The sequence below is a fragment of the Hirundo rustica genome, chromosome 6, assembly GCF_015227805.2.
Source record: "Hirundo rustica isolate bHirRus1 chromosome 6, bHirRus1.pri.v3, whole genome shotgun sequence".
NCBI classification, from domain to species: Eukaryota; Metazoa; Chordata; class Aves; order Passeriformes; family Hirundinidae; genus Hirundo; species Hirundo rustica.
Window position 1 is genome coordinate 6,178,122 of NC_053455.1, and position 16,075 is coordinate 6,194,196.

A 16,075-nucleotide genomic window follows, 5' to 3' on the forward strand; every position below is an offset into this window, starting at 1 on the left:
AAAAGAAAAAAGCTGCTCTTCTATTGTCTGCCTGTCCAGGTTTTATCTTGTGCAGCGCACATTTAAAATCTTATCTTCTCAAATAATATCCCTGTCAATAGACACTTTGGTCCCAGTTCATGGGTCTGTTTAATTTCCTCTGCACTAAAACACTGCGAGTCAGCTGGGCAGTGATTCCTGACCAGGCATCCCTGGTGGAGGGGAAAGCTCCTCTCCAGAACAGGAGGGGGATGATTCCTCATGCTCCCAATGCAGGAGGAAAGAGATGGGATGGGGTGAGATGGAACACCTTCTGTTCTTCCTGATGGAGGTCCCCCTGAGCCAGCAGAACAGTGCTGGTTTACACTGGCAGGGGATCTGCTTCCCTGCACTCTCTGCCCCCTAGGAAAGTGGGCAAAGAAAAGCAGCTGCATTTGGATTGTGGAAGCATTTCCTCTGGGCTGACCAGGGGATGGAAACACTTCTTGGATCCAGCTGAGGAAACACAGCTGACCTTTTGGCTGTAAATTATTGCCTGCTAGTAAGCCCTGCTTGTGTGCTGACAGGAGAGGGGAAGATGTGTCTTTGCAGTATGAACTGTGTTGAATGTTAAAAAAAATACAGTAAATCTCACTACATAAAAAAATACAGTAAATCTTTGAAGACTGGATGAGTGATGCTGTCGTTCATTCAACTTTTAGGCATGGAGTAGGTGTTTCTGTGTCTTCCTTTTCTACCTCTGCTTACAGAAGTGATATTACTGAATTAATTACGACATCTTTGTGAAGAACTGAAGAATCGCTCAAGTCCTTGATTCTGCGGTAGAAAAATGTCAGATTCGTCTCACAATAAATTTAAAATTACACCAGCCTGAACTACTGCTACTGGCAGCATAATAATACGGCAGGTAATCAAAATCAGTTAAATTCTAATGCCTTCCTATTGTCCTAGAAAATTCAAATTTGAAATTGGAGTTTCATGACTTCTCAATAAAAGAAGCAGAGCTTCAGAGATAATTTGAAGGAAATATGTGGCTGTGAGTGATCTTTCCTCAAGCTGCAAAGACCAGGGGAGCCATGTGTGCACATTTGTGCACACTGAGTACCAAATGCAGCCAGGTTATCCAAGTCAAGAGAATAACTGATCTGAGACTGCAGCATTGACATGTACCAGCTGAACCTCAGGCTTGCCAAGATCCAGTTTGTTAAAATTTGGGTGAGATATTGATCCAGGTGAATGTCAAATGCAGTGTGCTTCCATTCCTACTGTCTAAGAGGGAGGAGGACAAAGTCTGGTGCAAAATCCTCTGCAGAATCTTCATGGAGCAACCGGAGGGAGGGGAACTCCTTTTGTCCTTCCAGCAGTGACATGACCAGATAGAATATGCACTGGACATCTCACAGATGACAGGGGAACAGGGAATTGCCCAGGATCCTCAAATGATGTCAGAATGAATATGTTCCCATTGCACCTTGCCTTGTTTTTGGCACTGTCTGAGCCTTTGAGTAGCAGGATGGGAGGTGGCAGCAGTTTTGGAAGTGTTCAAGGTAAGGCTGGATGGGACTTTGAGCAATGTGTTGTAGTGGAAAGTGTCTCTGCCCATGGTGAGGGGTGGAACAAGGTGATCTTTAGGGTCCCTTCCAACCCAAACCTTTCTGAGGTTCTATGGGCTGGGCTGAGTGACTGCTTGGAGTGGGAGGCTGTGGCATGAATGGGAGTCTGTCAGGAGCAGCAGTGTCATCCATGGTAGTTGTGAGGAAATGGAGGCAGCTGGCAGGTGCAGAGGAAAATTTATTGTCTAGAGAGGTTTCTTCTCAGAGAAAAGTCCTGATCAAAGCTCAGGCTTGGTGCTGGGGCTGATCTAATCCAGTGTTGTACCAGTAACTCCAGTGCAGCCATTGGCACCAATCTGACTGTCCAGAAAAGTTCATCTTGTGCAATTCCTTTTCACCCTGGGAGTGACACACTTCTCTAAGGGAAGGTCCCTACACATAGCTGATGTGGGGTTTTTGTTTGTTTTTTTTTTTAATACATTTCTTTTTTTTTTAACCTTCCTATCTTCTAGTATTTATATACAGAGTTAGGATTTCAGGGAAAGGGATTTCCCCTCTTTCTGCACACTGTCTTATACAGGTGAGATTTTACTGACGCCTTTTAATCTTTTTCTGGGCCTTTCTGCATGGACCCTTGGTTGTGAGGGTAGGCTCATCTTGGTATACCACCAGCTTAGTATCCACCCACACCTCCAAGAAGGTGCTCAGGAGTAAAATCTTGCTGTCTGGCTGAGAGGCGGGAGTTGTCCTACCCCACAGTGACCTGCTCTTTTATTTTGGAGGGGGCCTGGGTTGTTTTGCAGCGCAGCACTTTTTTTCTTACAACAATCCAATTTGTGGCAAAGGGATCATGGTAAGTGCCAGAGTGGGACCCAGGGCACCGTGATGGAACATCCCAAAATCTCAAGGGAAAAAGTGGGCCAGGATCTGATTGTGAGCATGGAGGGAAAAGGGAGAATCCCAAAACAGGAGGGAAGAGGAACAGGACCCAGTGAGAGAGCAGAAGAGCTGGGCTCTCTGCCAGCAGGACTGAATTGGACTCCTCTCCCTCCAGCTCTTCCAGGCACTGGGTTGTGCCTCTCTCAGTCTTTCGCTGAAGTGAACAAAGCTCTCGCCCTCTCTCAGTGCCGCACCGAGCACTGGGCACCTCCGCGGCTGCCAGCCCGCTCCAAGCATCCTTCAGCCCGCCCTGACGGGAGGTTTTATGGTCCCCCTTGCCCGCCCCCTCCCCGGGCTGGTCCCCCCTCCCGGCTCTGGCGTTTCACGTCCCCATCCTCTGCCGCGAGCCCAGGCAGCTCCTCACCGCCTGTTCAGCTCTGAGCGGCGGCACCTGCTCCATCCTCCGGCTCACCCCGCAGCCCTGCACGGCCCGGCGTGGAGCATCCCGCTGGCGGGGCCTGCTCCTCCCTCCTCCCCTCTTCCTCCTCCCTCCCTCTCTCCCTCCCCGCGGCCTCGAGTCGCGCCAGTGATGGAGAGAGCGTCACCGTCTCCTAGCAGCGCTCCTAGCAACGCTCCTAGCAACCGGGCAACATCTGCTCCCGCTGGACCAATCCGCGCGGGGAACATCTGGGCACCCACCTCCGCGGGCTGCGGCCGGGAGGTGATGCGCTCCTCAGTGGCTGCAGGGACCCGCAGGAGCTGCCACCACCGCCGCCACCGCCAGCAGCAGCACCGCCACCTCCTCCTGGAGCAGCGAGGGAAGGACGGAGCAGCCCTCCCGCTGGAGCCGGGGCTCGCTGGGTGAGTGGCCGGGGACAGCGGTGGCCGGGGACAGCGAGCTGTGGGGTCGCCTGTGTCAGCGAGGTGGTGTGGGGATTTGCTCCAGAGGGTTTAGCATGTGGCTGCTGGCCCGGAGTTAGTTTAGCGTTTGTTTGGCTTTGCTGCAGCGTGGGAGAGGGAAGAGCTGAGAGCTCCGCTCGTCCCGCAGTGCCACGGGCAGAGGTGCCGCTGCTCTGCCGGACTCTAGGAAAGGTCATCTCCATCAGAGTCCTCTTTTTACGGTCAGAGCTGAACTCTGAGAAGTAACCACAGCTCCTCTTCCCATCGCCTGCTAATGCTGTCATCCTCTGGGGTGACACAACTGTCTAAATATAGTTGTCTTATAGCTGCGAGACGCGAGTACGCGTGCACACAAGCTCTCCTTTGCTTTCTCTCTTGCAGGATTTAGACATGTCTAATCTCGTTTATGCACTCAAAAAGTCTGAGTGTCTCTGGCACACACATGTGAAAGTGCAGAGTTTAGCTAGACACATGTGTCTGTGGTCGTTTTTTCTCCCTGAGGGTGGGAGATATTCTTACTACAGCGTGCCAAATGCTTTGCCCGGAAGGCAAGGCATCAGCCTGGAGAACGTACTGTATGTCAGGCAAACTCTGGAATGTGCATCCTGTTAGAGAGAAGCGGGAATTTGACTTTCCCCAGACCTGTACTGCTCTGCAGGCAGTGTGAGTGTGTACAATAGAAAATGAGTGCTGCTGCTCATATTAATGGCATGGTTTTAATCGTAGCCCTTTAGCTTTCCTCTGAGGTTGACAAGAATTAATGGAGAAAATAATGTGCCATTTTAAGAGGTGGTTGGGGCAGAATTAATGTTCTAGCTCCAGAAACATCCAGATATTTAGAGGACCAAGCTGTATTTTTGCAGCATTTGCTCTGAGAGGATTGTAGCTACACCACTGAGGGACTGAAATGTTTCTTTTTTCTTAATGTTTCATCTACTTTTCTGATGTGTGAAAGGGACTCCAGGAAGCAAGGTCGAAGTTAGAGAATTGGGTGTAACATCAGAACTCTTATTTTTCTCTGTTACTAAGCCCTCTGGGGATGCTGAAATAGCACTCTCTCCTCTTGTGGTCCAGCTGCTTGCCGTGTTTGTCCTGGTTTTGCCACCTGAGCCATGTGTGTTTCTCCTTGATCCACCACGGCAGGTGAACGTTCAGCAGTGCTGTGCTGCCAGAAATGCTCGCTGAGCCCGTGCGAGGGGGAAATCTTACCAGAACTGCTGAGGTTGCCCCAGAAAGACCCTTTGCAGGCTGACTCCACATCCTCAGGTAACTAACAAGTTCATAAACTTCATTTGGTTGGGCTGAGTGAGGGAATTTACCGGGGCTGATGTCGAAAGGGGGTGAACCTGGAATTAATATTTTATTCTATTGAGGAAAGCAGTGGGACTGTAAGGAGGGAGACAGGAATAGTCACTCAGCCATTAAGTCTCATGCCTTCATGCCCTCATGAGAGCTATTAGGATGCTTGTGCCTCGTACACATGTGTGCCCAGGGAGAATCTGCAATTAGGGAGGTCTGCAGAGCAATCAGCAAGCTAAAAGGCGGTTTTAAAGTGCAAAGCCAGCAGACGAGAGTGCGGCTGGGGGTCCCCACCTCCCCGTGAGTCAGTGAAAGAGGGCTTGCTCTGCCTGATAAGGCTCGATATGCTAGAAAGGCTGCCATCGATGGGCAGCTATGAGAAATCCTGGGGCTGGCATGTGTTTTCGATCCACATGTTCATCTGCCTGTGGTCTGGTAGCTTTGCATTATCAGCTGGGAATCCCACAGTGGGACCAGCTGCTTATGCAGCCCTAGGAGAGGAGAAAAGCAGAGGCAGGACATGTGAAACCGGGGGCACGTTTCAGCTGAGCACCCCCTAATTGCGAGAGCTCTGAAGGTTAGAGACGGGGGAGTTGATGACCGCAGTTTGACAACAGTCGCAAGGACATTGATGATACGTCCTGCCATGTCCAAGTCACGTCTCCCGCTGATAATAAAGGCCGGTTCCTGCGTGCTCGGAAGCCTCAGGTTTTGTATTCGCGCATGCAAGAGATGCTCAGAGAAGGTCTCCGTCTCAGGCAGCCGCAGCTCGCATATTGATCGCTCTCCTTTCCGCTGCGATGGGAGGGAGCCCTGCAGGGCAGCGGCACATTTGAGTCACCACCTCCGTGCGCAGCGTGGCGGGGCTGGCTCGGCCGGCCGGCTCTCTGCTCACCCCCTGCAGATGTCTGCATCGACAACCAAATAGCATCGACTCGGACGAGCCCTTTCCCCGCGGCACTGAGCAGGCAGGGAGGAATTGTCCTCCCGAGGAAAGGCAGGCGAGGCACGGGAGCAGGCAGGTGTGGGGATGCTCCCAAGGGCTCACGTACAAGTTCTGGGACAGGGCTTTCAGATCCCTCTCTGTTGTCTGGGACGCAAAAGCACAAGCTCGGGTGTTTTTCTCCTGGACGTTCGATCATTTCTTAAACTCCGTCTCAGCTCCTGTCTCGGCTAGGCTGCAGCCCCGTGGCAATCGCCCGGCACTAATTCATGCCGAAGAGAGGCTGCTGTCACTGGGGCGATGCAGGAGCGCGGGTGAAGTGACTTTGCTGCAATTTGCAGTTGAAATGGGAAGTTGCCATGATATAAATCTATTTCCAATCCAATTTAGATAAGACAGCCCTCTGTCCAAACATGCCTAATAACTCTGCGAGTACCACGCCACAGAGCACCGTAATTATTCCTGGAGAAATAAACAGGAAAAGATACATTTCACTCCGTTGAAAGTACAATTAAAGCCCTTGCGAAGCTGAGTCTGGGAGCTCCAAGCCTGAGACAGAGGCGTCTGTTCCCTCACTGCCGCGCGTGGGATTTATATTCCAAACTTCCATTAGCGCTAATGGCAGCTCCAGCCGCCGTGCCCCGATGTGCTGCGCATTCCGAGCAGGCGGGGTGTAAACGCCGGGCAGCGGGAGCGGCAGCGCCCGCCCTGGGGCTGCCGAGCCCCGGCAGCGCCGCAAATTGCGCCGAGCCCTTGGGGAGCGGCAGAGGGCTTGCGGCTGAGCGCTGCCGGGATGCTGAATGCGCTTTCCCGACGCTCATCCAGGCTGGAAGGACGAAGCTCAGGCTCAGGACGCAGCGCTATGCTGGTTGGTCCCCGTGGGGAGATTTGGCCCCGTGCCTTGACTTGTGGTGTAGCGCTGGAAAAAAAAAAAAAAAAAAAAAAAAAAAAAAAAAAAAAAAAAAAAAAAAAAAAAGTAATGTGATTAAGATGTATCTGTCTCTGAGCTTGAGTGAGGCAGAGGCAGTGACTCATACCACCTTGCTGGAGCTGTCAAAACACTTGGCTCGCGAGAATAGCCTTCTACACAAAAAACCACTGATTCAATATGTTTATATTTAAACAAAACACTGAGGGTCTGATTCACTGCGGCATTACTACAGCCTTGGATGGCTGTAACCCCAGCCAAGCAGCTCCCAGAGCCATCGAGTGCTGACTTCCAATAAGTGTTAGAGAAAGGCTTGGTCCTTGGGAGCATCCTGCACAGAGAGGGGTCCCTCGACAGCTTTGGCATCGGTGCTGCTGTTGAGGGCACAGTGCAAGGTCACAGCTCATGCTCCCCTTCGCCTGAACCTGCAGACAGGTGTGTGGGCACCAGCAGCAGCCACAAGAGTTAATGGTGATGAAATGAGTGGTGGTGGGATGGAACTGCACTGATCACAAGAGCAGACCGTGAGTTTCTCTTGAGCAGCCCTGGGATGGGACCTGTGTGCCTTCAGCTCGCTTTCTCACCCTGCAGGTGTGCAGGCAGCACCTCTTCCCTCCCGGGGAGCTGAGACACCTGTGACAGCCTGTGGGAGCTGCTGAGCTGGGGAAGTGGGTGCTCCAAGCTGTGATTTGGAGCTGTTGGGATTTGCTGGCAGATGGTGTGCTGTTGACCAGCTTGGGACCACTTTGCTCTGATGTAGTCCTTCCTTCAAAACTGGGAACACATTCCAGGCCAAACCTTCAGCCTAGAGATGCTCTTGATGTTTGCTTGGTCATTGTTTCCCTTCCTTGCTCCTAAACAGTTAGTTGTGGTTATGTAGAAGTTATGGTTGTTGGGGTGAGGGGGTTGTGACAGCTTTGCTGCTTTAGCTGATGTGAGGTCTTTAGGAATTTAGATTCAGTCAACCAAGGGTGTGTCCCAGGCTGGTGCTGAACACAATCCCAGGACGGGGATGCTGGTTGGGTGCTCAGTGAACCCACTGCCAGGATGGTCATGTGTGTCCCTCAGCAAAATACAATTTTTCCATCTGCTCCTGCCAGCCAGCACCAGCCCCCAACTCGTGGTATGTGCAAAACCACAGCCCTCCTTCCCTCCCAGCCACAGGCTGCCAGTGCTCCATCCCTTGCCCTGGCTCCCTGATATCTCCAGCACCAGCTGTGCTCAGGGGATGCTGAATTTCACAGTCACCCTCCATCTCTGGGGCAGGGAGTGGAATTCCCATGGCCTGGAGCAGCAAGGGAGACTTTGCATGGAGCTGGCAGGGCTGCAGAACTGAGCTGAGATGATCTGCATGCTGTGGTTGTCTGTGCTGCCCCTGATCTCAGCATGATTTTCTGCTTCCAATGCACACAGGCAGTGATAGGGCTGTGCTTCCAGCCTTTTCCCTGAAAAACACTAGGGAGCACATTTTAGCATTTAGAGGTTTGGTTTGAGGGAAAGGATCTACCTGTGTGCTGGGTTTGGCTCCTTTCCCAGCCCTGACAGCCTGGGTGGCTATGGGAATGTCACTTCATCTGTCTGTACCTTTGTCTTCCTCAGAGCAGTGTGAGGAAAACTGTAATGTTCTCCCATCCCACGGCACTGGGAGATAAATGCATTTGTTGTTGTGCTCAGATAACACAGCACAGTGGGGTTTCCACCTAGGAGAACATGATATCGGCGTAATTAAATATCCAGGCTGCCCAGGCTCTGGTGTAACTCAAATACTGGAATAAAACCTGCAAGCAGAGAAGGTTGCTGCGTATAGATTTAATCCAGCGTTTGCAGCTGCTCAGTGCCAGTGGGGTGGTGAAGACCACAGCCCTGTTCCTTGCCCTTGGGAGCTGAGGTGGGTGCTGGGAGCATCTCTTGTGTGTGATGATCCAGGGTGACCAGAACCCTGTAGTAGTCCTTGACAACTTTGGCAGTGTTGTCCCACTGTAAGAGCAATAGTCCCTCTCCTGGAGAAATGCTGCTCTGAAGTGCAATCAGTGTCCTGATGGGTCCCAGAGCAGGGATGAGAGGTCTTGACTCCAAATCCACCAGTCAGTTTTCTGCACAGACCTACAGAATCCTTTATGAGAATCCTCCATCCTCACAGACTTGAAATTCAGTGAGAAAACACAAGAATCCTCTCATTGAAGAGGTTTCCTCTTCAGCCCTTTCTTGTGGGTTTTTGCTGTAGAAAAAAGAAGGGAGAGCACATTGCTCCATCCTGCCAGTGAGGAAGAGATGCTGTCAGCCCCTGGAATGGTTGTGTGGGTATCTCATCACTCCCAGCAGCAGCTCAGACTCAAGGAGCCCCTCATGCCCCATGGAAGGATCCTTCCAGCAACCTGAGCTCTGTGTTCTGGCCGTGCAATGCATTCTGGCTTTTCTATGGTGTCAGGGAAGCTGCCCAGAAGCAAATCCTTTATTTCCTCAGAAAATCTAAGTTTCAAATACTCCCAATAAGGAGATCCCAGTTTGGGGAAGAAAAATTTCCCATAGGACCCACCTGACTGAGTTATTCTGTCAACTGTCTCTGGATACTTTCTTTCCCTGGACTGCCTCTAGACATCAGTATAATAATGTGGGGGGGTGTGGGGGGGAGTTGTTTGTTTGTTTTTGGTTTTATTTGTTTGTTTGGGGTTTTGTAAGTACATTTTAAAGCAAATAACAGAAATTTCTTATAAAAAGGAGGGTTTGGGAGGAGATTGTGACTCCCAGAAATGGCACATGGCTCCTCGTGTTTTCTTGTGAATAGCAAAGCCCAGTCTTGTCTCTCACAGCAACCCAGTGCTCACCAGGCTGAGTACCACTGGTAATATGGACCTCAATTAAGATGCTGAATTAGCACCATGTCACTTTTCCAGGGAGATGAGAAGGCTCAGAGCAGGCAGCCAGGCTTGGCTCTAAGTGCCCAGAGTGCCCTGGTCCTCTGCAGAGCTCAGCTCTGGAAGAACAAACTTCCCCTGGGCTCTTGTCACAGGACGAAAGCCCAATAATTCCTTTTCTTATCCCAAATGTTGAACCTCTATCCCCTATGCCCTGAAAAACCGAAGCCCCCCGGAGAACAAACCAGCTCCATCACCGTCCCACTGAACCGGGGCTCACCTGCTCTTCTGAGACAACACCACCATCTAGTGAATACACCCTGCATTGGTTTTCCGGGGAAGCCGCGGTGCTCCGCGCACGATGTGTGGAAATCGAACCCCGATCCTGGGCTCACCCCACAGCAGGGCACAGGGTCCCCGGTCCTGCACACAGGTGGCCCCATCCTGGTCCTTGCTGCAGTGCATGGTAGCATTCCCTTCTAGGGCATCTCCTGCCGTTCTGTGGGGTTGCGGCTGGCCCCGACACCCCACTAAGCTGTAGGACCAGGAGACCCTGCCTGTGCCCAGTGCTGTGGTGATCACTCCAGAGAGGGGAGAGGGGCTTGCTGTTCTGGCAAGCCTCAGGGTGGCTGTTTCAGAGACAGCTTCACTTCTGCCAGCCTCTCAACTCTTTGTCCAGAGGGTTGAGGGCTGCAGGCTGAGGCTGAGTGGTGTCCTGGCTGCACTCCCCCTCTGGATCCCTCCTTCCCCTGCACACCCCAGACTGATTTTGCAGCCACCCTGGCAGCAAGCATTACTGACTTTGTTTTTTCTCTTCTTTTGTGCAGAGCTGATCTGATCGGGGCCTACCAAAGACATTAACGACGTCGAAAGTAGCTTACTTTAAGAGAAAATATGCAGAAGAAGAACATTTACATCAAGATTACCATGAGTATTGTCCAAAAGTGAGTATCTCTCTCGCTCCAGACTAAACCTCCCCCTAGTTTCATTCCTTGATGCTAAAGACCCATCCATTTACTCCCCAGCACCTGATACTACCAGAGGACCGGACTTGTATCCTAAAATTATCTCTCCAGAAACTCCGCTTCCTGGACGACCCCGAAGCCTATCTCCGTAGGTCTGTATTAATTAACAATCTGTTGAGGAAGATTCACCTAGAGACAGAGAGGGAGAGCTATGAATACTTTAAGGAGGCTCCGTGCTATAGGACTGCCTACTCTGACGCACGAAAACGGCTGAAGTTTATGGTGCAGGAGTGCTGTTCCCAGTCGCTCTATTATGAAGAGCTGCACTCGTATCGCATCGTGCCTTACTCTGCAGAGAACGCCGTTTACGGGATGGGCTACACGGGCAGCCACCTGGAGCAAAATTCTCAGTTGCTTATTTATAAAATGAATTAAAGTAGCTGTTAGACCCACTGATGTCTGTTTCTGGATGCTTGAACTGCTTTGTTGAGGTGTTGAGATGAGGCACTAATTGCAGACGTGTTTGGGATCGGAGGGCGCCGGGAGCTGAGCGGAAGGTGCTTTGGATAATGCTCTGCAGCCCCCGCTGTTGACCCTCGGTGTGAAGCACCTTGCTGTAACACACAGAGAGGTGTAACACGGAGGTTCCAACCTGCAGAGACTGCGTGCAAGGCGGTTTGTAGAAACAAAGCTGCACCTAAAATTACTTGTGTGTAGATACGGATGCTCCAAATCACTTTCGCGGTTAAATTACGCCAGCCCCGGTGCAAGGGGAGCCCCCAAAGCAGTGGAATAGTCTAACAGTGAGGAGTTAAACACAAGTTATCTGCTGTAAAAGTGTAGACAGAAAGTTTCTTTGAGAATTGCTTTGACCATGAAGGAGTCAGTGCCGAAGGAGTCAGTGCCAAAGGAATCAGTCTTTAGCTTAGGATTTTCAGAGACTGAACTTGCTTGCTACTTACAGACACTCTGTACTGAGTTTTGCAAGTGTTTGTGGGTTGGTTTTTTAAAAAAATAATTGCATTCACCTTTTACTTATATTATCTCTTAGCTGGTATCTACTTTGCTGTTTTAATACAAACCAGAATGACTCACAGGAAAGATTGTTTCTTCAGCCCATCATCGGTGTTCCCTTAACTTCATTTGCCTCTTTCCCTAGCTGTTTCCCTGATACTTCTTTGCATGCTAATTTGCTGTTTGGCCCAAGGTTCACACTGGTGCTAGGGAATAGACAGCAATTTCTTTTTATGTGGACTATAAAAGGCAGAAAAACAATGATAACTCTCATAGATAGAAAATGAATGTATCTGACAGATGCTGGTAAGACCTCAGAGGCTCTCCTGATGAAACTGCTCAGCATTAGTAATAGTGTTTCAGGTTAAGTGAAATGTCTAATTTCAATCTGGGAATTAACTTTAAAATATGTAAATATATATATTTCACAAGCTATGGCATGTGGGATGCTCAGCAAACGGAATGACTACAAGCAGAAAGTTTCATAGCTGCCAAAGCTACGTCGCGAAAAATACCAAAGAGTAACATTAGGGGAAAGATGATGCTCCAGCAATGGGGTCAGAAGCAAAGATTGCACTATAATCCGGGGGAATGTGATTAAGGAGCCTGTAAATTAGCCGTTAGCGATACACTCGCAGCTCCCGAGGGGGACCTGCATCCCAGAACTGCTGAACAAACACACGGGATGGTTCAAAGCCTGTCAAAGTCCTACAGGTCTGTTGGCTTGCAGTGAAGAAAACGGCTTTGCCTCGCTGGCTATCACCACTTTAAAGCTTTAAAGCAAAGTAAATAATAGCGCACACTCAGCTGGAGGCCAAGATAGATATATATATATATCTCTAAGAACTTAATTTTTTATTTATTTTGAAAGGCTTTGCTCTTGCAGATGTGGCTGATGCTGTTTCTGAAGCATTATATAGTGTGAACAAATACAGTGGCTTGCCAGGAACGTGCTTTTTTGTGTCAGATTCCTCCTGTCACCCTGCTCAGAGCACCCTGGTCGTGTGTGTCGCACATATCGTCACAGCTCCCAGGCACGTGTTGGTGCTGGAGAAAAGGCAGAAAGGCAGAAGCAAAAAGGTGCAAAGAACAAAGTTAACTCCGGTATCAGTAGCTAGTAGTCAGTAGGAAGGTTTAGGAGATGGGAGCAGTAAAATCCAGATTTTTTTTTTTTTTTTAATATATATATAAAAAAAAAAATGTCAGCAGTGTAATTCCAAACAAGAATAACCTGCAAACTGGAGAATATAAACATCTCAGATACTGTGAGATACTGTGGGAAGACTGAAAAAACAGGCCAGTGCTGTTTGGGAGGTGCTGTTAGTCATGATGAATTTTCAGGTTTCTGTTTTTGCTTTAAGTCACATTTACTTATCTCTTAGAAAAGGAGGTCTTTCAATCCTCAGCCAGTGCAGTTCAGTCTCAGAGCTTCCTGCCTCAGTGTGGTTTGATTCCTGCTGCCCCTGGGCTTGCACCAGCCCAAAATCATGCACCTGATCCAGTTGCATGATTTAAGAAATGGTTCCGATGTGGTTTGAGAAATCTCCAGTTTGAGAAATCTCCAGTGGAAAGGGGCCATGCTCAATTCAACAGAGGGCCGGGAGAGCCCGGGCTGCTGGCCAGGTGTGTAGGGCAGCACCAGTAAGAGCTGGCAGAGAAGTCCATTTGCTGTTGTGAGAGTTGCCATTATCCCCCAGGAGCTCTCTGGCGTCTATGGCACTGGGAACACCTTGTCCTACCCCAGGGTTGGGGGAATGGTAAAGGAAAATTACTCCTGTCTTTTTATTTTTCAAACTATGTAATTTTCCACTCTGAAGTGGTCTGATTTATGCAATTTTTTTCTCTTCATGTCTGTTTTCACCTGATTTCATAACGATCTAGCATGTACAGGAAATGCTTAAATGCTTCTTTTCTCTTGCTGACTCAATTTTACATGCATAGGATGGTTCTGGCTTGAATAAACAAAACTTTTAGCTTAAAATTAGAAATGTTTGAATGAAATGAAAAAAGCTCAGTAGGATCAAAGTTGTTAACCTCACCTGAACAAAAAAACCCAAAACATTGGCCTGATCAGAATCACCTTTGAAGAGGTTCCTTGCCTGCTGAAAGAGGTAGATACTTTCTCACCTATTGAAAGCTTCTCTGTGAAGGCATTGTGATAACTGAACTGATATAAGAGACAAAAATCTGCATCAGGTCACAAAACTCCTTGGGCTACCTAGGAAAGAGGACGATAATTTACTCCTGTTTTTTTCATGTGCTGTTTTCTTGAACAAAACCCATTGTCTCTTTTTTTAATTTTTACTTGCTCCAGGAGCTGTTAAAATGGATTATTTCTTTCTAGAGAACAAATTGGGTTTTTTATGGTTGACTTTTTGTTATGGAATTGAATCAAAGGTTCACTGTTCTATATGCTTTAAGTCTGCTTCAGTTTTTACTGCCTTTTGCTTTGCCCAGTGATTGGTGCTGCTGCAAATGGGTCTGAAAAATTCAACTTGAGTGTTTAAATATAGTTTATGGGGTGATAAACAAGTACAAATGTGCAATAACATTGCAAGTGACTCCCAAAATATTTAATTTGACACCTCTTGAATTATATACTTTTATTCATTTTAACATTTTGTTGCCAAGTTACTGGGTACCAGCATTTTAATACTGTTACATACAGTGATTTTTCTTTTTTGGGTTTGTAGCTACAGTTCAGCTCTTCTGGCTTCTGATGTGAGAATCTGTCTGTAGGTGGTCAACTTTCAGTGGGATAGATTGATATATATATATATATATATATGTTCTATTATGACTTCATTAGGAACTCCTACATATGGGCTATGTTTGCACTGGATGTAAAGAAAGTCCTTGCTTCCCTTTGACTCAGTTGCCTTGGAGATAGAATATTCATCAGAGAGAATATAGATGAGCTGGGTAACAAGGACAGGCTTGGTGAGGAGAGCTGATCACTTTGGAAATGACTGGCTTAGGACAATTAATTTTCACCGGGGAATAGCAGCACTCTTGGCTGTAATTAGTGTTTCTATGAGCTGAGTTTTCTTTGTGCTGCTTTTCTGGCTGGAGATGCTGGTGAAGGGTGTACAGGGGTGGCTTTGTGAGGGCCACAGTGTGGCTGTGGATGGGATCTGGTGCAGAACCCCAGCACTGAGTTTGAGCAGCCTGCCCTAGTGAAGGTGCGCCCACCCACGGCAGGAGGGCTGGAACTAAACGGTCTTTAAGGTCTCTTCCAACTCAAACCATTCCAACATTCCATGATTCTGAGACATTAAGGCCCTGATCCTGTAAATGCTTGGGTTATCACCCCATTTCCTTGCACAGACCCTCTCGCTGGAGCTCGGGAGGCTCCTGGTGTGCTTGATGCTCAGCATGTGCATGAGCTTTTGCAGGGCTGGGGCTGCGCCCGCCGCAGAGATTCCCCTCCATCGCCGCGTTATCGGTGACGGTGACCGCCGAGCCGCCGCTTGAGCTCTTGAAAACATCTCTATTGCACTGTAAATTGAACTTCTGTTTTCCAATGAATGTGTTGAGTATATGGACTATCGTGCCTTAAAGTCCCATCCTCATACGAGCCTTTGTAAATGTTCTGTAAATCCGCAAACCGTCTATCGCTGGTATCTCTGTGCACTCTCTACAGATCTGATTTGCTATTTGGCAGGACCTTGGAAAACCCAACCCTGACCCGTTTGCCATGAACATGGGGGGGATTTGTCAATTCCCTCTTTTCTTTTTTCAGAATGCTTTCCTCTCTGACATTCATGAAATCCTATTTTTCTGCTTTCTGCCATAGCTGGGCTCTGGGCCGCCTGCAGCACCAGGAGCCCCTTGCAGGAACTCAGAAAGTTGTAAAAAAGTTGTCTCCAGATTTTAAACACCACCTGTAGAATGCTCCCAGGAGGGAAATCACAGCTGCATATATCAACTGTGGCAGGTGTTGTCAATGTCATATATCATCATGTATTTGATATGATTGACAAAGCAGAGAAGGGAACACCTATTTCTATTGAAATGCATGAGCCTGCATTATGTTAAATACATGGTGATTATACACTGAGTAATTGGAATAATACCTACTGGTTCTGTAACAAACAATTAAAAAAAAAAAAAAAAGAAGAAGGCTTTTTAATGTTTGAAATTACCTGGGACCTGATTGAAGGTTTTTATGAAATTGTTTTCTAAAGTGAATGGTAGAAAAAATGTATATGTATTTTAAATATATGTATGATGTGCATGTTATTATTAAAGATCTATTTCTATTGAACCAGATGGACTCTCATTGATTTAATGTTGTTTAGTTTACAAGTTAACATGTAATGTTTCTAAAGAAAAGTTTTTAACTCCATCAATCCCCTAAAAAAACTTCTAACCACAGATCCACAGATTCTTTGAGGGACCTGGATCAGAGGGCAAACGTGGGGTAACTCCTCTGTCATTCACTTGTCCTGCTCTGATCCCACTGTTTGCATCCCAACTTTCCTACAGACTTGCAAGACCTTTCTTCTTCTCCTTGTTTGTGTATTTTATTTAAAAATCTGCAAGGAATAATTTTCCTAATGATGTTCTGCAGGGCATGTTCCAGATGCTGCCAAAGTGTCAAAGTTAAAATGGGTAGCTTTTGGAGCTATTCAGAAAAATGGGATTTTTTACCAAAAATCCTGATTATGATGGAATGATCACCATCTTCTTTATCCTCGGGAATTTTCTTTAGGATTCTTTTCTTGAAAAAACTGAAGTGAAACACTGAACATATTTAA

General features: G+C 48.1%; 1 long non-coding RNA gene across 1 annotated transcript; it reads left to right on the plus strand.

The window, feature by feature from the left end:
* The first annotated feature begins 3,124 nt into the window (after positions 1-3,124).
* On the plus strand, positions 3,125-15,582 carry LOC120754778 (uncharacterized). The gene is made up of 4 exons (XR_005701548.2): positions 3,125-3,272; positions 4,455-4,577; positions 10,164-10,280; positions 10,362-15,582. It is a non-coding gene; the product is annotated as an uncharacterized LOC120754778 (long non-coding RNA).
* The last annotated feature ends 493 nt before the right edge of the window (positions 15,583-16,075 follow it).